At 42.1% G+C, this 24875-nt stretch overlaps 1 protein-coding gene across 3 annotated transcripts in view; it reads left to right on the top strand.

The window, feature by feature from the left end:
- The first annotated feature begins 3491 nt into the window (after positions 1–3491).
- Positions 3492–24875, top strand: part of SPATS2L (spermatogenesis associated serine rich 2 like) — a 76783-nt gene continuing 55399 nt past the window's right edge. The window contains exons 1-2 of one of the 3 annotated variants that reach the window (XM_014249625.2): positions 3492–3584; positions 21552–21624. The gene's annotated coding sequence lies outside the window, so the exon portion shown is untranslated. Of the gene's footprint in view, positions 3585–4008; positions 4195–21551; positions 21625–24875 lie in introns of those variants that run through there. The other 2 variants (XM_014249627.2, XM_005519913.3) reach the window with 2 other exon arrangements.

The raw sequence follows: 24875 nt of genomic DNA, 5'->3' as shown, positions 1-24875 counted from the left end.
GTTGCTTTTCAAGGTCCTTTTCATGACATGTCACCAGCTGCTGGAGCTTCAATAACAACTGGATCTCAGTAAAAAAAACCTTTAAAGAACTGGGGGGGTGTGGTGTGCTTTTTTTAACCCAGGTCATTTCAGTGGCCTGGATGGATGGTGGGTAGGCTTCAAAAACTGAATAGAATAACAAATTACAGTGTCAGGATGGAGTCAGGGAGGCTGCAAGTGAGCAAGAAATCATTCAGACACCTTTCCTGCCAAAGTTACTACATTGTACAGTTACACCTGGAGTATCTCTTAATCTTTGTCATATACACTGAGGTCTGGAAATTCTTTCTTCTTCTGCAGATGGCAAACTGAGGCTGAGAGAAATCAAATGAGTTGACTGGGTTCACATCAGAAATATGACCATGGTGGTGCAGGAAATACAGTGACCTAAGGATTTAATGCAAAATCCAAAGTTGGTGCTTTGAGCAGGTCATCTCACTTCTAATATAGCCCAAATGTTCCAGCTGGGGTGGTTAATTGTTGTTGCATATCGTTTTACCTTTATCAGATACCAACCTCTACACAGAAAGTGAACCACTGCAACATGTGTTAACCATAAGGTTCATACTGCTATTTGGCATGAACAGAAGATGAGAACTAAACTCTGGGCAGCTGGTGTCCTCTTTTTGCAAATGTAAGCTCAGCATACAGTCAAATATGGTGCAAGTCAATGCAGATTTGCACATTTGCTGCAAAAAAATTAAAAAGCTGGTGGAGTAATGCTAAAATTCTTTCAATGCTGCTGTAGAATCTGTGTCACCTTCTCTGGAGATCACCTTCTAGATATTGGCCCATTATTTCCTAGAAAAAAAAAAAAGTGGGAAGACATTGCATCAGTCTCTGTATGAAGAGCTCCTGTTGCCCAAAGACTTGTTTGAGGCAGCCATTTGTGACTCCCACAGCAAAACATACATTATCCCTTTTATGTTCCCATTTCAGCCTCTACTTTCAGTTGCTGTGGATGGCAATTTCCTTGTGCCAGCTTTTGCATGAAGCTGAAGGCTTCCCAAAGCTGTTATTCCTCCTCTATTTGTTTACAGCTGCCTAGTATTTAGTGGGTTTTTTTTTCTCACTGGTGTTTAGAACCCAGAAAACTCCCCCTCAAAACTGTCCATATACACCATTTCTCACAAGAGCAGTAGATGAAAAAAACAACCCTCAGGAATTAATATCAGAATACACAGAGTATAAAAACTTTATTGGAAAATACATTAAAAAGTAGACCACTTAATTTTTGTTTAACTTCCCTAAATAGATTTACAGTTCATCTGAAATAATTAACTTTAAGTCACTACTTTTTCAAAAGTCAGAAGTAAAGATCTGGAATGAAGTTTCAGTTCAGGTTTTTCTTCCTGCCACACTGTCACACAAAAAACCTAAGCTATTTCTGGCTGTTCTTATTTTTAGATTGCTCTTCATATACCATTTACCGTCATTGAAATTAATGAGAAAATAAAAGGAGTGACCTTTGACTAGGCACATACAGTTTATGCATGAGCTAAACAGCAGGATCCTTTTTTCATTCTTCTTTTTCCCACATTCTCTTTCTCCCTGCTCTCCCCCATCCAAATATAATTTGTAAAGCCTTTATAGCCTTTCATCCTGTGAGTCTCCACTGTGTTCCTTTGGATGAATCTCAGGTCCCTGATTCACATCAATTCTCTTGTGCTGAAAGGTCAGTGGCACCCTTGTTTTATGAATATAATCCACCATTCTCCTGAACTTCAGAATCGTTTCCAAAGCTCCCAGGCAAAAATCATACAGCTCAGGGTGCAGACAAATGTTAGTATTATTGTAAAGAGCACTCTCCCTACAAATACAAGCCAAATACAAGCCTGGACATTCCAAGTTGCGTTGTTTAAAATAAACTAGTGTTTACTGAAGATCTGACTAGTTTTGAAGACATGATTCCAATTGCAGACATAACTCTCAACCTGTGGCCTCACCGCAACATTGACTATGTAATTATTGCCCAGCTTTCTGCAGCAGGTGGACGAGTGTATTTGACAGATACTCAATGAAGCCACGATGCCTGACTAGAGCAGAAGGTGCTCAGTGAGGTTTCCTGGGGCACTGCTGTTGCAGCGAACCTTGCACCATCCCACTGCCGTGGTTCCCTGCCAGGAGGAAATGCTGCCGGCTCTGCCCAGTTTGCAGCGTGGGTCGGATACGTTCTCGGTATAAGTTGCACCTTGGATGATTTTCAGTGCAGCAGTTTCTGAATCCTTGGCTGAAAACAGTAAGGCTCAAGTGCTGTCTCCAAACTCTGAGGGTGAAAGTTCATTTCCTGGCTGAGGGGAGGGAGTCAAGTAGAGGTGTGGTACGAACAAGAAAGTCCCATGATTTTCCAGTACTTGTGGCACTCCTTGCTAACAAAAATTAAAACTGATATGTGTTTGGGTTAAGGGAAATGCTTACAGCAGTGTAAGACGTCGATGCTGATATTAAAACCAGTCTGTAGTTGTTTATGGAATTTTGGAGGGTTTTTGGTTGTGAGGTTTTTTTTCGGTTGTTTGGTTGTTTTTTTGCTCCAGTAGATGGTTGTCCCTCTGCATTTTAGTGTTTAAATTTAAGTGGATAGTTATTTATTGCTTCTTAATCTTTGTGTTAACAATTCTGACTGTATTTTATTTGCATCTTTTAGGTGGTATTTTAAAATAGTGATTACTGAAAAAGTTGTGGTAAATTTTTGTATTCTCATTATTTGCCATGAGTATTCACAGAGATTTACAGCATCACAGAATGGGTAAGGTTGGAAGGGATTACAGTGGGTCATCCAGACCAACCTCCCTGCTCAAGCAGGGTTATCCCAGAGTACAAAGCACAGGATTGTGTTCAGATGGTTCTTGAGTATCTCCAGAGAGAGAAACTCTACAGCTCTTGGGCAATTGGTTCTCATGCATGGTCATTGCACAGTAAAGAAGTTCTTTCACATGTTCATGTGGAACTTCCTGTACATGAGTTTCTACTCGGTGCCTCTTGTCCTATTGCTCAGCACCACCGAGAAGAGCCTGATCCATCCTCTCAGCACATCCGCCCCCCGCCCCCCCCCATTTAAATATTTATACTCATTAATGAAGTCCCCTCTCGGTCATCTCGAGGCTGAAATTCATTTGCTGGCCGTGATTGATGTCGCCTGTTTACTTTCACTTACGGAGAAGTTCGTGAACAGTTCCTTACAGGAGGCCCAGCGCTGTCCTTGCGCGTCGTGGTGTTTTATTTGTGCTTGGCAGCGGGGTACACGTAAATCATGTGCCCGCGGCCGAAGCCAACCCCTGGGGCCGGGGGGGGCCGCTCTCCGTCCCTCACAAGCGCTGTGGCCCTGCAGGCAGTGGGCCCGGGACCCGCGCAGCTCTGCGGAAGCGCCGCGGGCCCGTCCCGGAGCTCCCGCCCGGCGGCGCCCCCGGCCCCGAGCCCAGCCCGGGGCGGGCCGGGGGCGGTGCTGCCGCGCGGGGCGGGGCGCGAGGCGTGTCCGCGGGAGGGCGGCGGTGCCACGGCCGCCACCGGCCCCAGCCCCTCCTCGGCCTCCGCCGCGGCCGCACCAGGTAAGGAGCCGCCGCCGCCTCCCCTCAGCGGCACCTGCGCGGGGCCGCCGGGTGTTTCGTGCCGAGGGGTGCCGGGGAGGGAGGGGTGCGGTCGCCGCGGCGCCCCACCCGCTGGTCTTTCGCCTCGGGTCCCGGCGCCGAGCCCCGGCTGCGGGTGGGCCCCTCCTGGCGGCACGGGAACCGCAGCCAGGCCGGCCCCGGTCCCTGGACCCCGCCCGGCGTGCGCCGGGACCCGCTCCGCCAGCGCCCGGGAGCCGCTCGCCGCCGCTCCCCCTCGGCCGCCGCTCCGCCAGCCCTCGGCGCCTCCGGAGCCCGAGCGGGGCTGGGCTGGGCTGGGCTGGGCTGTTCAAGGCTATTCGGTAACAGCCTCGGCCATAAATGATTAACTGCGCGCCCGGGGAGCCGGGTGTCGCCGAGCGCAGCCGCCCGTGCCCGGCGCGCTGAGCCAGCGGAGCGTTCGGTCCCGAACCGCCGCCGGGGGCTCTGGCACGGCTGAGAACGCTGCTGCCGGCGCTGCCACACCGCAGGGTAGGCACGGAGCTTGCCGTGCCTCGGCTGCTGTTTCGGCATAAAAGCCACCCGTTTGGCGTTCTTTTTTATCTCTGCCAAGGTAAAAGACCGCCAAGATGATGATGGGAGGGGGCGGGGGTTTTTACTGGTTTTGTGTTTGGTTTAGGGTTTTTTAAGTCTTTGTTGTCTTTTTTACTATGCATTAAAAAAATTAGTAGGTATGGAATTCGTTGATAAGCAGTGGCAGCTGGCAGTACTCTTCTGTTCTCTATCAGAATGCAATGCCTCCTTTGTTGAGCTGTAAATTAATAGTGTAAGCTCCTTCCCCACCCTCAGCCTCATCACTTGGAGATGTGAATCACTTATACTACCAGATTTGTTTTCTTTAGGAGAACTAAGAGGCACCACAGACAAATCCATCTGCTTCATTCCAGGTCACATTCCACTGGATTGATTTGGTTGGTTTCAGCTTGAAAATGTGCTTCGAGGCAGCTAATGATCTTCTGTGGGAAATGTTTTTTTTAACCTTTAAATTTGAATGACCAGTGTATGCAAGAGGCAATTTTCATCTGTTTTTTTGGGCTCTTGATGCAGTTATAAAGTATTTTCCAAAATATGGTGATTCAGGGAGGTAAACTAAAAACTTCCTACACCAAAAGTGGAAAAGGCTGCTGCATGTAGAATATCAGGTTAACTAGAAATGTATTTGTACTGTCCATGAAAGAAATCCTGGATGGCAACCTGTTGAATGCCACTAACTAGAGGCTTTAAGCTGCTGTGAGTGGGACACTGTGCCCTTGCCACAATTGTTTCTGTGAATACAGTCAAACCGTGCAAATGCAGAATGATTTCCAGGTCAGAACAGGTTGATGAATTTAGTGAGGCGCCATCACAAACTGCTGGAGCTGAACACTGCTGCTAGGCTGTGAGTGCTCTCCCACTAATTGTGCTAGGGGAGTGGAAGGAGTTTGGCCCTTTGAGAACAGCAGGATCTGTTAAATGTAATGAGACGCTAATCAAGATAAGGCTTGTACTGTGTCAGGTGCTGTATAACTGTGTAAGGAGGTAAGGTCACAACTCCAGGAAATTTACTGCATAAAAAAATGCTATGATTAAGATGAATTAAACTAAGTACCCTTCAGAATGTCCTCAGGGTAATCCTTAAGTGAAGAGTCTGTTTCCACAGTCCTTAGGCTGAGGCAGATGCCTGAGAAGAAATGTGCTTGAGAATTATTGTGTTGGCTGACATACAGTAATGAGCCTAAGAATTCAACACAGAAAGATGCTTGTGTTCAGAGGTTTGATTCCGAATGTGGAACAGTTATTCTTATCTAGTCCTTCTTGCTCAAAGAATCGGAAACAAGGCTATGTCAGGACACCTTCCTGCTGTTTCCCAAATCTTAAGGAAATGCTTGTCTGGAGCTGAAATTAATTCAGGCCTGTTTTTAAGAGAAAGTACAAAGTTTCCAGTGGCCTACAATGTGTTTTATATTTTCTTCAAGTTTTTCTCTAGCAATCATGGAAGTACCAAACCTGTGCCTGTCAGCAATTGTAGACAGCCTGTATTTGGTATTAATCCCCGCAAACTGTTATGTTTGTGTACCTTTTCACCCATGCATATGGCTTCTGTTGGCATTCTAAGGGACTGTGTTTCCTGGTGAGTTTTCAGAGGCCACCTCTCAGATGTCTTTAGACAGTGTTAGCAATGTTAGTCATGCAGAATACATAAAAACCCCACCTCAGTCATGTTCTCAAAACAATCTGCTGTGGTGCTTTACAAATCTAAAGGAAAGGTCAAACTCCACTTTTCATTGTGCACTGGAGGATAAAAGTAAAGCTGTGTAATGACTTGGAGCAGAACACCAAAGTGAGACTTCGCACGAAGATCTGGGGAGTAAAAATAACAGTTAACTGTTAATTGTAGTTGATTTGTAGCTAATATCAAGGATTTTATTGTCCACGTTACTCTTGAGAATTATGGTTCCTGTCTGGTGTTACTCTCTCTGTTTTTCTGCACTGTTCTAATGCTTCAGTTTCTCTGTTCCTCTTGCCTTCCTTCCTCAGATGCTTCACCAGCTTTCTCAGTTTTCTTCCTCTAGTATAAAAAGAAACAGTAGTGAAGCACCTTTACTTTAGACTGGGCACCTTCTCCTGTTAAAAGTTGTTTGAAAGCAGTGCTCCATATCATTATTAAATCAAAGAATTTGGATCCTGCACTTCAATGAGATTAACAGGGGGCTTTGCACATCACACCTCTATGCCCTGTGTGTTCGTGAGCACCTTGAGCTTCAAGATGTGCGGCATTGTTTAGCTTCTACTTTGCATTGGCAAGAGTCTCTTTACAGTCCTCAGAACAGTAAGCTCTTGTTTTGGAGAGCATGAGATGAGGGGGTGTGTGTAGTTACCTTGGGGGTGTATTTATCATGGCAGGACTTTTACTTCCGATGTATGTATGGGAGTGGCATTGTGGCTGCTTCTTAGGACAAAAATTTTGGCCCTTGTGCAGTCTTGTAACATGCCAAGGAGCAGCTCCTCACCTGATGTAATTTGATAAGGTGGTCAGAAGAGCTAAATGTAACTGGCACCTTGACCAATGGTGTGTACAAAATACATTGTTTCATTTCGGTGCCATTGTGGGAGCACAAGAAATATAAATTTTTGGATGTGGCAAGGAGTTGGGAGTGAAAACCGACACTTTTTGACTGTTTAGTTTCATGGTATGTGGGTGGAACATACTAGGAAGAGGACAAGTCTGTCAGCTCTAACTCTTGTTTCTGAATGGAAGTGTAATAATTCCCTTGTTCTGGGTGTGGGTTAGAAGAAATCTGTTTTAGGTTTTTATCTTCCACTGTTATTCCTGCTGGAGGTTTGTCCATCTGAAGCTTGTTCAGAAACTAATGAAATCATGTGTGCAAGTCCCATTTTGAATGTGTATGCGCCTTTGCATGTAAAATCTGGGAACTGAAGTGTCATCAGGGTAGATGGAGAAGTAAAACATTTTCTTCTTCTGGGAAGTTTTTGGCAGTTGTAATTAACTTTTTTTTTTTTTGTGAGTGACTTCAGAAACAGACTTCAAAATTAGAGTATAATACTGGTTTCTCAGTATAAAATAAGTCTTTTTCTTGAATTGGCCATCTTATACTTTTTGGGTGATGCCAAATTTGCTCAATTACTAAAGTGACTATTAAGCATCAGTGACAATGGTTTCACTTAATATCCCAGTACAGTTACACTTTTACTGGATGTTGTACCAGAAAAAGCTCCTGATGATTTTCTGTTTATACAATAGTGCTGCAGACCCTAATTAGTGTTTGGGAATAAAGTCAAAACTCTGCAAGTGTTTTAAGCTTCTCTTGTAAAACAACAATAATATAGAATGCCAGCCCATCTTTTTATAATACAAAAGAGGCTGACAATATGCTCTGTATGTACATAGTAGGAAAGGATTGTGGCATAACATTTTCAAAGCTTGTTCTTTTCTTGGTTTGCTTTTAACTGAAGTTCTGCAGTTTCTTCAAAAGCCATGAGTTACAAATGAATCTGCAATACTTTGTGACTCCGTGTCCTTTCCTTCAGACAAAAGGCCCTTTCAAACCACTGTGGAACAGTCACTGATTTTCATGTGGTCATTCAAGAAAAGGATAGCGATTGGCCTTCATAATAGGCCTTTCAGTACTCTCTCGAGTGGTTTGCTGGCTGAAAAAAAAGCCTATGGCAGTGTACTGTGTCCAGTATTTAAGTTACTGACGAATCTAATCTCCCAAGTGTTGGAAAGGTGAGTTCAAATGGCAAAGAAGCCTCACCTGTTTGTTAATACCAGTGTGCTGCTACTCAGAGTTGGAGACAGATTTTGTCCTGTGTGAACTGGTACAGTTTTATTTGATTTCCTTTGACTGAAGGTCTGGTTGGTTTTTTTTTGTTTGTTTTTTTTAAAGTGGTAACTTAAGCCTGGTGTTACCATGAACTGCATTTTTGAGAGGGTTGCTGCTGGTTTATGTCCTGGGTGGAGTTGAGCAATGTTATCTGTTTGTGCTATGCATAGCCAAGGGAGCTGTGAGCATGATTTCTTGGAAGGTGACTCTCCTTGAAGGTTGTGGGTGTGTTTCGAGTTGGCATTCGGGAAGCTGCTGCCACTATTGTGCTCAGTCTCACAGAGTTATCTTTCTGTGCTGGTAAAGCCAACCTGCCTGGCAGCATTTCAAAATAAGCACTTTGCATTTGGGGTAGGTGGAGTGGTGTTTGTTCGCCCAACCTTCTGTAAAACCTGTGCAAGAGTTTATGGTGATTGACCGAGTCTTACCTGGAACACCACCAAAAGATATTGTTGGTGCTGTGAGACATTTCCAAATCAGGATAGCTCTTCAGGATCTTGGCTAATTTTATTAGAAATGTGTGCAGTACTTGCCCTGAAGGTTCAAACCTGGAGTGTCTGCCTGAATGCTGACTGTTGCACCTGGCTTTCATTGCTGCAGAAGAGTGGTTCATAGTGGCAGATCAAGACTTGAAACTTTCTTATTCGTTAGGTACAACTGCCAATAAAGAGTATTTGGTCTCTGGATGGCTTGAAGCTCAATCACATACTCAAATGTTTGTTTGAGTTGTTTTAGACTAAATTACTTAGTAATATAAAACCAGCTTTGAGTATGTACTGTCCAACACACATCCAGTTTGTGGCTTCCTCTTCTGCACTACACTTGAGTTATTCCCTTTTAGTATCTAAATTACAGTGCTGTGTATGGTTCTCTGTGTAAAATTAAATGCAAGAAAACCATTGCACATGCAATTTGGGTGTGGTGGCACTTCTCAGAATGTGTTGAGAAGCTGTGGTTTGTGGTAGCAGTGGAAAACCTCCAGGTCCCAAAATATCATCACTATGGGACTTATTTCTGTGTCACTGAGGGAATAACTATTTTATGCAGTAATACTAGCCTGTGTAGAATTTGATTTAGTGACCTTTAGGGCAAGGTCTAAATGAGATGTTGCCTTTTCTGTGTTCCTGTTTTCCATTAATAACTTTGTTTTGGCTAGAAATTGTTTTGAATTGGCTGGTTTATGAAGGTGCTGTCATGATGTTGTGCTTTGGTGTTAGAATTGGAGCTTGTGGTCCTTGCGCTGGGTACGTTGGATGAGGGATGGTGTGGGGATAGACTACACAGCTTTAAGGTGTAAAGAAGCTTCATCATCTGTTCCCACAGCTACTGAGGTCTCCCATGTGCTGCATGCACTTTATTACTACGATAGAAGAAGGAAACCTACTGCTCGTTAAAATTCTTGAGGGTTTCTTCCTCTACAATAACCAAATTATGTTGTATACAAACAGAGTGGAAGCCAAAAAGGACTGGGTAATTCATCTGGCCAGCAGAAAGGCAGCCAGGTCTGAAATGTAAGGAAAGAGCAGGAGAAAGGAGTCAAAATATCAGATGCGTGCTGTCAGGTGCACAGAGCTCTAGTGCAGGTGGGGCAGGAGGTGCCCTGAAGAGATCTGAAGTATGAGGCAAGTACAGATGGACTAAAGCAGCTGCTATGTAAGAAAAGTGCCTGTGGGCTTGTGAAGAGAGCAGAAGGTGGTGGTTGGAAGAAGCCCTGGTGGCGAGGAAGACTGGGCTTTTTGATACGAGATGATCCAAATTGTGTGTTATTGGGTCTGCATCACCACATGGCTGGTAGCCACACAAATTTTTACTGCTGTGAAAAACGCAAGCCCCTCACATGTCTGAAACAGGTGCAGTCTACATCCCCTGTAGCTGAGTTTCTGGGGAAGAGATGTTTTAAACTTAGGTCCTGTCAGACCTCTACTGTATTGGCAGTTTTGCAGATCTTTGATGTGAGTAGGAGTTTGGTTCTATGTCCTTAGCCAAGAATATGACATGAGAGCCAGCTGTGGAGCAGGCTGCAGCAGTGTGCTGCTGTTTGTTCCACTGAGTGCTCAGTCCTGAAACTTCTGACTGTTCTTTGAGAGGGTTTAGTGTCCACAGGGTCTTTAAGGATGAAGGGTACTCTATAATAAGAAGTGTTGTACTTTTATTTTGTAGTAAAAAATTGTAGTAAAGAGAGTAAACCTACAGAACTAAGGAAGTTCTGAACAAGGAAAGCTGTTTGAATGTGGATACCATCCCTGGAGGTGTTCAAGGCCAGTTTGGATGAGGCTCTGGGCTACCTCATCTAGTGATTGACATTCCTCCCTGTGGCTTGGGAGTTGGAGCTATGTGATCTTTAAGGTTCCTTCCAACCTAAACCATTCTGTGATTCCATGATTTGGCAGTCTGGAAAGTCACTCTACTGTTGCATAATCTGGCAAGGGATGGTTATGTGTGTAAATTCATCAATTGCACTACCATGAGTACAACAAGGATTGCAATGAAGACGTGACTGAAAGGGGACCTCATTAATGTGTATAAATATCTAAAGGGAGAGTCCTAAGAGGATGGAACAGGCTCTTCTTGGTTGTGCTGAGCAATAGGACAGGAAGCAATGGGCAGAAGTTGAGGGTTTGGAAGTTCCGTGTGAACAGGAGGAAGAATTTCTTTACTGTGCAGTGACTAAGCACTGGAACAGGTTGCCCAGAGAGGGTGCAGAGTCTCTTTCACTGGAGATATTCAAGAACTGTCCAGACCTAATCCTGTGCAGTGCCACATGCTCTAGGGTGGCCCTGCTTGAGCAGGGAGGTTGGAGCAGCTGACCCATTGTGGTCCCTTCCAACCCAACCCATTCTGTGATCTCTTGACAAAGAATGATGGGTTTGTGTTTTCTTTGCTTCTGGAATGAGTTTGACACATTGGCATTTTAACGCCTGTTCCTCTCTTTGAAGTTAACCTGTACACAACCATGATTATTTTGTACATTACCTTCCAGATGAGGAAGTGTTCGAAATTTTTAGTTGCTGTCCCAGTGTTGGATTTCCAGAAACACTGAATGCAGTCAGGTCCTCTAAACATCAACCTGTGAGTGAATGTTGGTGTCTTCTAAAGCATTTTAGTGAGAATGGCTGAAAAGCAAAACATGGTTTCTTAAGCTGTAACAAGGGACTTCTTTAATGAAAGAGGGATCATCTTGTAGTTGCAAGGTCTACTAAACTGCAAAAAAGGGTTAGTTATTATCATTGTTGCCTCATATTAAAAGAATGCAGCAATGTAATTAGTTAACCTGAACTGCACACCTTTAAACTACTGTTCACTATTTTAAGTGAATAATATCTTCTTCCATCTAGAGAGCTGCTTAGCCTTGTATTAGATGTTTTTATGAATTAAAAAAGAAAAACCTCAGGATTGCTGTTACTGATGACAAAAAGACATTTTGTACCATGGTATGGTACTTATTCTGGGCTGAACTTGACCTACCAGGCTGTGCATCCTCACTGAGCTGGCTGTGAAGTCAGAGCCCAGCTCTGCAGAAGTGGTTCAATAGAGGGAAATGGTCAAACATGTGATAGCATGGGCTGTTTTTCTGCAGTGCCAAAAGACCTGGGCAAGGACAACTCATTTTGAAATGTCAGTGTGTAAGGTCAGGGTGTGCTGAGGGTGCTTCCCCATGTGTATGGGAGCGAGGCTTCTGCAGAGCTGCATTCCTTCTCCAGGCCTCTGGCTGACATGGGGAACTGCTGGAGCTGCTGCCAGCTGTCAGCTGGGCTGCTTTGCAAGGGCTGTTGCTGAATGTGCTGGTTTCATTGGATTTTCTTTTTAAACAAATTTGGTACCACAGTCCTTAAAAGGCTTTGCCTTTTCCTTATTTGGGATTTTTTTCTGGAAGGGACCACAGGGACTCTGGTGTGCTACATTTTGGGACATTTTCAGTTTCCAGTACTGACCACAGAGCTTTGGGAAAGAATCTGCTGTTAATTGAAATAGAAGATACAGCAGATGGACTCCTTAAGAGACAGGCCATGCATCATTAACTGTCTATGTTAATAAAAAGGTAGAAAAATCTGTTCATGGATTACAGTTTAACACCCCCTACATCCAAAAAACAACCAGCAACACAACCATAGAAAGTTCCACCTTAATATAAGGAGGAACTTCACTGTGGGAGTGACTGTGCACTGGAACAGGTTTCCCAGAGAAGTATTCAATATTTCTGGAGATATTCAGGAACTGTCTGGATGCAATCCTGCACAATGTGCTCTGGGATGACCCTGCCATCAGCAGGGAGCAGGGAGGTTGGTCCAGATGACCTACTGTTGTCCCATCCAACCTTACCCAATCTGTGACTCTGTGAAAAGAAATAATCAGCTCTTATTTTCAAATTTGATAATTCTGCTTTTAATCCTTAGCTTTTACAGTGTGCTGTATTCCTGAACATACACCAGGAGTTGCTTGTCTGGCTTCTCAAGTTCATTGACTTTGGTAGTTCATTAGAAGTCTACTTATGCCCTGAGGCAGCTGAGAAAATTTTAGTATTTAATATACTGGTGATCAAGGTGAACATGAGGTGGTCAGGCAGTGTGTGTGTTTGAAATCTGCAGCTGTGGATGTTGAGGGATTTGCTTACAAGTGAAAGCTTCAGTTGTTCATACCGAGGACTGGATTTATGGATGATGTTGAGCAGAGCCCCCACCATGCACGTCCATCTGTGAAAGCTATGAGACCTTGGAAGCAAGAAAGATAGGTTGTTACTGTGTGCCACTCCTCTCTTCTACTGAAGCAGCAAATATCTTGGGAAATAAAATGGAAAAATAAATAACATCAGTGTACTATAACTTTGCAAAGCTAAAACAAACAGAAGGCTGATAATTCACAAAGCAGAGGTTGGGCTGGAGATGGCAGCTTAGCCATGTGGTTGTAATGTTTTCTGTGCAACTTTGTCATTAAATGGAATGCTGCTTTTTTTAGTGGACCATAAAATATTCAGACCATTGCTTGTGGGTGAGTGGTTATTACTGGAATAAACTTTACTCTTGGTATCTCAAAGGCACTTGGTGCAGAGGTGCCAAGTCATAGATCAGTTGCTGAGGCTCAGTGTCAGCAGTAAATTCATGTTTGTTCCTAGGAAAGTAAATGCAGACATGAATTCAGAATAAATGATCCTTATAGAAGATGCTATGCCAATAAAGTGAGGCAGACTCCACTTTGCTTTAACAAAGGCTTTAGCTGAGTTCCCTGAAGGCATTCCAGATTTGCACCAGCACCTACTTGCTTTTATCCAAACTTACGAGCAGAATAGAAAACCACACTGTATTTTTGCTTTCTTTTACCCAGATTGCTTCATAACTAAAATACTGATGCAAGCATTTCAGCTGAAACCCAGGCCAAAATAATTTAAATTATCAGTGAAACAGTCTAAGTTCCAGTGTGAGAAATTTGCTTAAAAACTTTGGGTGTTATTTTGTTATTTGTATGTCATTCCCATGAAAAGGCTGCATTGATGAACAAATTCCTTTTTCATTGAACCTTCTGTATCAGGGCTGTGTGAGCTCTGTGTTTTCCTTTGTGATGTGAAATACCACATGGGGATGAGATCTCATTTACACTCATGGCTGAGTCTGACCAAGATTCCCTGGGTAATCTTGCTCCTCCTTCCTAATAGGAAGCTTCAAAAGAGGCTAGAGTTATATTAACATTTGTGAATTGATTTCATCCTTCATTTTTGTTCATTATGATCCCACTCTTAGAATCTGAATGCACAAGACAAGAGTATTTCTTCATTCCAGGTGGATAAGGATTGGAGTTTTATATGTCTAATCTCTGCTGTACAAATGCTCTTTGTGATTGTGTTCGGCTCATGTAGGACTGTCAGGAAGAAGTGTGAAACTGCTTAGGTGATGGTAGTCTGGGAGTTCTTAATCTTCCTCCTGTCCACACATCAAGGCAACAACAATGGAGTGAAGTGGAATTGTACTTGAGGATCCATTGCTGCTGCCGTGCTGGGCCCTGGCACAGTGCTTTCTTTCTGAGCAGGATGCAGTACCTCTTCCAATGGGTGACGCAGAGTGTACGTCGCTCTGCTGGGCTACTTCCTGGTAAAGATTCCCAGGAGGTACTCTAGTCTTTGAATCTCACCCACTTACACTGTTGCAAAGGCACACTCAGCACATGCTGTCATGTTGACAAACAGTTCTGCTTTTCACAGTTGTGGTGTGGTGTTTTTTCAAAAGCCCAGCCATGGTGGCAGTAGACCAAGTTCCCTGATGCCCCCTTTTGTCTGTGTCTAAATGTAACTTTCAGGGGACATCTTTAGATGTGGTCTCTACTTGGGGGCTTCTTGGTAATTTTAATACTTATTTATTGTAACCGTTGATATTGGGTACTGCACAATGAAACCCAATATCAGCTAGATGTCAGTATGAGGAAAAGTTGAAACCTGTTTGCAGGGTTGAGCTTTTTAATGCACTCTGTGACTCCCAATAGCTGCATACTGTGTGTCTTAAGCACATATCTGCTACAGCTGGGCTGCCTTGCTTTTGGTACTGATCTCACTGTCTTACCTGTGAGACCAAGGTGCTGTCTGCTGGATGGCAGCATAAACTCAGTATCCACAGCCTTGATGGATACACCACACATTGGTTGTGTGCAGTAGTCACCCTAAAATAACCCTAAAAGTCATCTCCTAAAATAACCCCTCATTCACTTTAAAGCATATGCACTCAGACATATTTTCTCTGCCTCTGCTTATTTGAATAAGCAAATAATTTTAACTTTTTTTAAAAAGTGTAATTTGCATGCTTTTCTTTCTCAGAATATGATTATGTCTTGAAATGTTTGTACAAAAATACATAGATTGACCTTGTTATTAAGAAAATGTCTACTTTTGTTTTGGAACGGTTTAAAAAACTGTTTTATAAAATGCTGAATAAAAACCATCTGACAGAGTGAGGGCACAAGTGATTTTGCTTAAGTGTGGCAAGTAAGAAGTATTGCTTCCTTCAGAAGCTTGTCTCCTTCTGTTGGGAGGCTGAAGACTGATTGCATGGAGGATGTGCCAGTTTGAAAATAGTGCTGATTGCACTTGCATGGAAAATGAGTTATTTCAGCTGTTGTTCATTGCAGAAGCTGTAAAATGCTTGATTGTTCTGATGTGCTTTTCTGTCCAGAAAATAACATTGTGGAATTTATTTTTTTTTTAATTTAGTTACACTTTTTTATCATCAACATTTAGTTACAAGGTTGTGTTCTGTGTAAATTAACATACTCAAATTCATGTGGGTCCACAGTGATACTTCTAATAAATCCATGGGTGTAATTTTTAATTTCTTAACAGTGATGTAGTCTGAGACACAGTATTTTTGAGTTCCCAAGCCTTGGTAAGTGGAAGCTCTGCTGACAGATTGACCTTCCAAAAGTGGCAAGTAAAACTCACAGTGGATTCCCAAGTGGTAGCAAAATTCATTTCATTGGGAGGCATTTTTCACACTGAGGCTTGGAGAGTCCACAGATTGTACAGAATATTTTCCTCACTCTCTTTAGAATCTTGTGGACCCTGGAGTAAACAGAAATGGAGATCTCATAGCTCCTCTAGGCATTGAACACATGCTGGTTCATCAGGGTATCAGCAATTGTCTTAACTAGGGCTTTCCAGGTTTGTGGTGTTGCTTGGTTACCATAATTCCCACAACTCTCAAATAAAGAAAGTCAAGCAAATGTGAAAGAAAATCCACCTGGTTTCTATTTATGGGCTAGGCTACTGTACAGCTCCAAACAAAACAGAATTGTAAATCCTCTACAGCTTCTTTAATGGTAGGTTTTTTTCCTCAAGTATTCCACTTGGCTACTTCCAAAGGCTTTCTCTTTTAAATATGTTTTGTATTGAACAGCTGCTGGGATTCAGCACAAATTTGTCTAGTTCAGAAGCTGGCATCTTCACAAATTATGGCTTGTGTCATCAGCCAGCCTTGGGAGCTCTGGCTGGGATACCTTTTCAGGTAGACTTGGTGTGCATCCTTAGGACAAGGCAGAGCGGGAAAATCTTTGCTTGGAATATGTTAGGGAGTATTTTCTTTAGTAATGATAATAGTGAACTATCATAACTGTTTGGCTAAAGATGTCATGTCAATTTTTTAATATTTCCAAATGTAGCTTCAGAAGTCCTCACCTGCCCTTAAGGGGAATAATTTTGGTGTGTGGGCTCATGTGTTTCAGGGAAAATTCTCATCTTAATTTCAGTTAGCTGATCTTGACCAAGTCCACAGACACTCTGAGAACTTGATTATAGCATATATGTTTTGAGTAGCTGTTCTCTTGCTATTCCTGTTCCACCAAAGAGTTCTGCAAAATGAAAGGTACCCTTTTTTTAATCACTTCCAGGCTGAGATAGATAACTTTTAAGACAGTCATTCTATTGCTGTGTAACAAATCAGTTTAAGTTGTTTTTCATGAAGTTCACTCCCAAAATAAGGCATTTTTGGGAAATTGTGGATGAGTTTCTTAGTGAAGAGAGCTTTCCATAAGCCTGCTAGGGTCACAGACAGTGTACCTCATTATGGTACAGTTGGTTACAGAAACCCTCTTAGTTTTTCAGAATGGAGAAAACTAAAATTAATAGAGCTATCTGTGAGTCAGAGATTGAGGGAAGACAAACATATCCAAGTGAAACACAGCTTTTTTTTTTCCCCAGCTGTGGAAAAAACTATCCCCATCTATCAGAAGAATGGTATGTATATGAAGTAGACATCAGTTCTTGTAGGAAGTAGAACTTGTGTTGCCCTGTGTTCATTGTCTGAGAACTCGTGGTTAAGTGGGGCCCGCAATTCAGTCCTCTTACCATTTTGGGCTTCCAGTGGGTCCAGTTCTTCTGACAGTGGAGAGATTTCTCATCTGGTGAGATACCAGGTGTTCAGTGATGTGATGTTGAAATTCTAGTATTATCTGGCTCATCTATGTCTGTGTTACAGATCTGTTCTGGCTCCAGTACTGTCAGGAGGAATTGGATTAGGCCCATAATGATTTGGGAGTAAATTGTTGACTGATGTTACATTAGGAGGAGTAAGAGACTGAAATAATGAGAGATCCCTGGTAGGAGAGAGAATAAAGGTGCTTACAGACAGCTGAACATGAATCCTATAATTTACCCAACTGTGATAACATTGTCTGACTTGTGTCACTGAACAGAAATCTGGTATAGGATGAGAGGTGGTTTGGTCCTGAAGCTTTTATTTGGTTGTTTCCCAATCCTAATGCCAACAGATTCTTTTGCTATACAATCTCTGGCAAATACCAGATGATGCTAGTTTTAGACAGAAAGCCCTATGCTGCTTTACAGTCATACACATCTCTTGTTGCAGTAAGAGGCGCATGTTGTAAATGTGGATACGAACTGTCCTCTAAAGGCTGGATCCTGCTGAGTGTGCTTTGCATTGCATGCCCTGGCCAGGGTTAGAAACTGCAGTGCACAAAATGGAGCATCTTGGGTTAAAGGCAGGCAGTTTCAGCTTTGGAAGTTGTTGTTACTAATTGACTGATACTGACAGGATCTTACTGTCATTGAAGTGTAGCAGTGACAGACAAGGAGAAACCCTGATTTACTTTGACTACATCAGAATTTACAATCTCTGTTGGGCATAAGGTTGAGAGTGGATGTCTTAAGGTCTGATGAAAGGTTTGTTTTCCACGTGCTAAACAGCTGCATTGGCAGTTAGGAAAATGTGACTCACTAGCTAGGCCCAAATCAAAACCCAGAAAAGGGCCAAAAATCCCCAAGTACCATAATCATCAACAAAATCTCACTTTATGTGTGGACCAGCAAGCTGTAAATAGCCTTTGCAGTCATTCATATCAACATTCAGAGGATCCCCTGCCTTGTGCTGATTTTCTTCTCACCTATATGTTCCATCACCAGAGAAATACCCTGAAATGAAAGCTAGCTTATCTGTAGTCCAGTGTTTCCTTTGTTATCAGCATTCGTCTCAGCACACTGTGCCTCCGATTCCTCTATAAACCTAGCTTTTAATATTTTTTTTTTAAATAGCAAAAAAACAAGCTAAATCAGAAGCCAAACAAACTATTCTTAACAGACAACTTCCAGTTAATTGCAGTGCTGCTATAGCTACTATATACAATATGGGATATATTTAGCACAGTATTTTGCAGAGGTGTGCCAGTCCTATTTGTATAGGGTATTTACTTGGGAATGGAGGGATTGCAGGTTATGTTTGTTGTAAGGGTCTAGAAGGCTCATGAGTCTTCAGTGGAACTAGAAAAGTGCAGTGTTAGAGTTTTTGAGTTCTTCTGTGTGATGTGTGTGTTGTGAAATGCCTAGGTTAAGGCTGCGGTCAGGGTTAGACATCAGAAGAAAAGGGATCAAAGGCCTTGTTTTACTCTTCTGAAGAGTAAAGATTCCTGTACAATGAGAACTCCAATCTGTAGTGTTACATAGCTCATGTTATGCTTTGATTCTGCTCTTTAGGTTCATTAAGCGCCATGTCACAATGAATAGCTGTTCTATAGAAAATAAATAGATTTAAACTTTGTGTCTGGTTCTTCTGTTGTCACATATCACATTAATACTAGGATTAGGGAACTGTCAAAAAAGTCACAGCTCAAGATGGGTAGGGATTAAAATGATTGGTTTATTTGTATGTTCTGCTGGGCTGTAGCACTGTGATGAGCACAGATGCCTGGCAGGTATTTGGTCTTATGTTGGTTTTGGTGCAGTTGTTTGTTACGGAGCTCTGGTGCATGTGCAGTTCAGTGATGTGTTATCTAAAGCTCTGCTTTTTCCTCTTCATACTCTGCAGTGGAGGACAATGTGTCAAAGGTTCTGTGAGGGGATATCATGTCGTCTCCATGCATGTGGCCTTCATTGGCCATGGGTCTGCCACAGAGGAATATGGGCCACTGTTTTTCAGTCTGTATTCTAAGGCCTGCAAAGTAGTGACAGCATGCCTTCCCATTTCAGGGTCTTTTTGTTGTGTGGGAATAAAAATCACTTCAAGAATTGACCTTTCATTATCCTGGGAAATTACCTTGAATATTTGCACGTTAAACAACAGTATTTTCTGTGATGATACATAAGTGGAGTAAGTTTCCTTTTTACTGTTGTACCTTTACTCTCAATTTTCTTTCTCCGCCCTTGAGTCATTTTTTCCTGCGTACTGTTTGATAACATGTCATGGACCATTGAGTAAAGACAAAGTGGTGATTTAGGAAGGTGATCAAACTGTGGAAAGATGTCCTGTAGAGTTAATTAATTTTTTTCAAGGTAACACATCTCATTTGGTCAAATTTGATAGATGTAGTATTGCTTAGAAAGAACAAATCCTTACTGCACCCAATAAAATGGGGAGGGTTTATAATTTTACATACAGTGTACAGTTGGCTGTCTGCGTTGTTACTTGATGGTGATGCAAAACAAGAACTTCGGACTTCAACTTTTTGCTTATGTTCTTTTGTCTTTTAGAATAATTTTTAATAATAGCTCTCAAGGGGCAATAATTATAATTCTAGCTTGAATAATTTCAAACCAGTGACCGTATTTCTTGACCACATCAATAAATGGGATTCTGACATTATCTATCACTTTCTTCTTCAAATCTTGTGAAATTCCAAAGGCCAAAAATTATCAAAAGAACTCATTAAGCAGGAGGAAAAAATATTTTTTTTAAGTTATAAAGCTCTTCCCATTTGACTTTTTCAGGTTTTAGTTTTCCAGTGAAGTTGGAGATGATTCTCCTCTGTAGCCTTGGCTGAAGAAGATCAAAACTAGGGTTTAGCAGGTGGTGTGATGCAGGAAAAAAGAAGAATCACTAGGGTGCCTCAGTGCAATAATGTACATGATCTGATCTGCTGTGTTTAAATCCTAAAAATACTTCCTGCAGACTACAGGCAATGCTGGAAGCAGTTAAATGTCTGTATGTTGGTGTAAGAAATGCAGTAGATATTAGGAATGTTGCTGTCTTCTCTGTTTTGATTCGGGTGCTCACTGAACAAACAGGATAAGTTCTCAGCCGTTCCTTGTGTCCCTTTGAGGAAAATGGCCAAATCTTCCCCTTGCTTGCCCCAAAGGAAAAACTCCTGGTAGGGCCATCACATAGGCCTCCTTCCCAGTGCTTGGCTGGGGTATCCTGCCCAAAGGCAAGGAATTGGGTATGCTTCCCTCACCAGGTTTCCAGCCCTTCTATTTATCTCATGGATCTGTGCCTGTTGTGTAGATCCCAACACCCAGAAGTGCTCTTTAACACTGACATGTGTGAGTACTTGTATTTCTTCACTGAAGCATCACATTTTAAATTGCTCTATTCATTCCTTTGATTTTGAACATAACTGTGACTCAGCAAGCCATGCAGAAATGTGTGTTTAGATTGTAATGGACTTTGGGACATAAGCTGTGAGAGTCTTTGTTGTGGGAACCTTTGCCAGGTGAAGTGCTTCAGGGAACATCTGGTTGTTTTGGATGCAGAAACAATTAAAAGCTTTCTGCCGTGTTTTAAACTAAAACCTTTGATGCTGACAAGACTTTTACAGTCTAAAATTCATTTTGGCCTTGGCAAAATACGTAGTTTTAATAAGGATAAAATGAATAAAATATGACAGCAGTCACACACTTCTAGTCTGTACATAGAGTGAGTATTTTCTAGTACAGAAGGGAAAATTTGTAAAGACAATCCAGTCATAGTGGCTTAGTAGAGGCTGTTTTCAGCAGTCAGGATGTTCAGAAATGCTGCAATATTCTCTTAGCATTAGCTGAGGGACTGCTAAACAGATCTTATTGCAAAGCAAACAAGGACCAGTGTGCAACTCACTTAATAGTTGCCAAAGAGGAATAATTTCTATCTGGCATGCATGGTAAACCATAGACCATGACTGCCTTGTCCTCACAACTTCACAAGAGAATAGAAAACTTAACTACTTCCCTGCATTAATGAAATTGGGAGATCAGTTTCCATTCATCCGTGTATGGGTGTAAACAGGCACACAGTTTTCCATGTGGTTGTGTGTCTTTAACTTTGGGTACAATTCCTCTGAAATTTATATGCAAATCAGCAAAGGCCTTGTATTGCGAACAAAGTGCTGGTGTCACTCTTTGGGTTTCCCTTTGTTTCATCTGAGTTAGTATTCTTGAGATGATAATGTTGTTTCTGGAGAATGACCACAGTGAAACTTCACTAGTGCTGCTCAGAGGGGTTTTTGATTAGTACGTGCTGCATTACTGTAACTTGCACCTACAGCTCTCTTGCATTAATGATAAAGTAGCTTTTGTTGCTTAAGTTTATCTTTCTGCACATCCCATGTGCTGACTAATTTGAGCTTAAAGTATGTGCTTTAAAAATGGGTTTGTCTCAGGACTGGATTGTATGTGTGGTCAGAAATGGGACTAACAGTGAGCCTTAGGTGATTGCCTGAGCTTTCATGGCAGTGAAGATAGGCCATTAGGAAAGATAAGCCCTGTAAAACAGGTAAGGGCACCCCCATGTGTTGGGCACAGTAGTAAAGGAATGAGGGATGTTTTCTTCACAAAAGTCTCCTGTGAGAAGACAGTAAAGCAAATCAAGAAAAAATTAATTAAGCACTTGTTTGTTTTTTTAACTTCCAGCTATTTTTGGGGGAGATACAGTCTATTGGAGAAGATAGAAAAATAGGAACAGAAACTGGAGCCATTTGCAGTGGTAAGATACTTTTTATCTCTCTTTGCTGATCATTCAGATGGGAAGGTTCTTTACTTACAGGTCTATCAGTGCAGGAACATGAAGCCAGGAACTTCGGGGGCTCTTTCACCACAGAAGTGCAGTCTATTTGAACATCTTGGAACCTGAATCATATGGAAATCATCGAGTTGCTTGGATTGGAAGAGATCTTAAAGATTGTCTTGTTCCAAGCCTCTTGCCATGGCCAGGGATACCTTACACTAGACCAGGTTGTTGAGAGCCCCATCCAGCCTGGCCCTGAACACTCCCAGGGTTGGGGCAGTTTTTTTCCAGAGTCTATCATTCACCATTCCATATAAATTTCTTGCCTTTTGTCTTCTTTCTCTTATGTCAGTAAGTTGACCAGCTTATGCTATATGGTCCTACCACTTCTCGCCATCTTCTGTAAATGTTTGAACCACTGTGAAGATTCTGAGCAACTGAAAGTTCTACTGAAGTTGTATCACACCAATTATAATCCAAAGTGATATTCAGAGGGTAGTGGGAAGGGGCACCTTTGTAGTAATTAAAAAAAAATAATACGCATATAGACTACAAAACTGAGAAATGGGGTCTTTGCAAATGCCTAATTTTAGAGGTGGTCTAAACCCCATGGTTTTTGTCACTTGTTTTGAAGAAATTACTTGTTTGAACACACCAAATAATTCCTTTTGCCATTTTGTCTAAAGGAGGCAGTTTCTCTGTGTCTAGCGTGTTAAAAATCATAAGCTAAGTCTGTTCCAAGCCTGAATCTAACAAGTGGGCTAATATGATCTCATCCTTCTATGTAATTCTAATGGAGATAACCATTTTTTTCAAATGTCCATAAGGTTCTCTAGTTTCCTTGCAGCTTAGATGCTTGGATTGTGTCCCCTATGAATGGCTTCCTGAGAAATCATCACTGAATCACTTAATTCCTCAATTTTAAATCTGTAAAATGTGCTAACAATACTCCTGCACTTAAGCATGGGTGTCACAATGATAAATACGATCATGTATTCAAGTTTCTGAAATACTATTATAATAAATAGATTGAAGGAGAACTCATTTAATTTGCACATTATTCACTTCACACACCCTGTTTCTTTGGTGGGGGCAGTTATGCTGTTTCTTAAGGATTTCCTTTCTTCTTCAGACTTTTTACACAGAATTGCCACATGGCAAACTTTCAAAGCTTTGGGTAGTGGAAAGCTCACAGGGAGTGGCTGCATAGAATCAGTCTGGTAGTTAATAGTTCAGCCTGCTAAACTCGGTAGTGGTGAGCTGTGTGACTTCCTCAGAGGAAAGAAGAAAAAGATACGTGCCCAGAGTGGTTCTTGCACATCTGCTGATCGCAAGTGTGGCCAAGTACATGATGAAATATTGCTTGTCTGGCTCTGAGCTCTGTATAGTACAAGCAGAGTGACTCATCGGGTCAGTTGCTGACCAGAAGTTGAGCTGTCAGAAACAGATGGGCTGCCTAGAGAGCGAGATATCTTGGAAGCATCTCCACCCTTGTCAGCAGTGTTATACAGCACAGGGTTTTCTCAGAAGCAGTGATTTCTGTGAAAGATGCTGGTTTTTCAGCTGCATTTTGGTCTTCCACACCAGAACGATGCCTTGTGGCCCTGAGAATAAGGAAATTTGCTGGCTTGCTAGTGAACATATTTGTGAAAACTGTACTTGGAGGGGCGGTAGTAAGGAGGTCAGTGAAGTTCTTAAAACTTGCAAAGGGATTGTTTTTCAGCTCTGAGAAGCCTTCAGATTGCTACTAAAAGATGGCTGTGTGTAAATGTTCTTTCTGCAAATGAAGCCAAAAATTTTAATCAACTCTGAAAATCCTTTCATGTAGTTCCCTCCATTTCTTTACCCCTCAGCAGAATGAGAATAACAAGTTCTTCCTCAGACTGTAGAGTGGGGATGAGGATTATACTCAGCTCAGGTATTTGGAGGTAAAGTGCCCTACAAGTATCTAGAGGAATAGAGTTTTTGTAGACACTGAATACTGGGGCAAGTTGTGGCTCAGAATCTGAAAAGAGAGTACACCAGTCTGGGATGGGATGGGTTTTCAACTTGACTCGCTGTGGTGGGTTCACCCTGGCCAGCAGCCAAGCACCCACACAGCTCACTCCCTGCAGCAGCTCTCCACAGGGGGATGGAGGAGAAAATAGGGAGAACAAAGACAGCTCTTGAGTGGAGTTAAAAAACAATTTAATAGGTGAAGAAAAAGTGGGTTCAGGGGGTGAAAAACAAGCAGAGCAAGGGAGATGGCACACCAGGTGATGGAAGACTGATACCAAACCAGTCTCCAAATAACAGCCAAAAAACTTGCTTGAAAACAAAAATATCCTTTTCTTCCTTTATCCCAGTTTTTATTTCTGAACTTGAGGATACATCACATGAAATAGCTGTGTCCCATCCCAGGCTCTTGCCCACCCTCAGCCTGGCTGTGGGGGTGTAGTGGGAAACAGAGGTGGCCTTGACACTGTGCAAGCACAGCCCAGCAATAGCCAAAACACTGGTGTGTTGTCAGCAGTGTTGTAGCCACAGAGCCAAAACAAAGCACCATAAGGGCTGCTGTGAAGAAAGTTCACTCCATCCCAGTCAGACCCACCACAACCCCAAATCATACGACTTTTTTTACTTACTTTTGAATGTAAACTGAAAAAGGAATTATCAGAACAAAGTCCTATTGTAAGATCTTAAGAACAGAGTATTCTTGATTAAAAATGTTTTGTTGTACATGAAAATGTGAAATTTTCATTAGAATCATGCATACTTCTGAAACTTCTTTTTTGAACTTGTGAAAAAGTTCAAAAAGACTTTTGAGAATTTGCTGAAGTTCATTTTTTCGCTGAAAAGTGTCTCAAAATATCTGTTTTGGGGAATTCAGTAGCACTTATGTACTTGTCTGAATGGGGCCTGCATATTCAAGCTGACTCAGTCCTGCAAGAGCAATTCTGGAGAAATTTTAGCCAGTGTGAACATCAGACCTATGTCAGAAAAGGGTAATTCTCTAATTGTCTGTAGGTGCATCTTGTTACTGTCTGTATAAGTATGTAATTTTGTGCCTTAAAATAATCAACTCTGTTGAGTTAAGGTTCATTATTAAAACAGGTGGTTTTTCTTTGCCATTGATAACTTCCATTTTCTGTTCCCTCTATGGAGTTGAGGACAGTTGGAACAGGTTGGAAGAATCATGGAAAACTTTGTTTTCGGTAGCAAAGGAACAAATGTTCTCTGAGGCCACTAGG

Source organism: Pseudopodoces humilis, chromosome 8 (genome assembly GCF_049639895.1).
Source record: "Pseudopodoces humilis isolate 2021_Gansu_Grassland_sample_001 chromosome 8, ASM4963989v1, whole genome shotgun sequence".
In the NCBI taxonomy this organism is placed as follows: domain Eukaryota; kingdom Metazoa; phylum Chordata; class Aves; order Passeriformes; family Paridae; genus Pseudopodoces; species Pseudopodoces humilis.
This window is presented reverse-complemented; position numbering and strand designations above follow the sequence as displayed.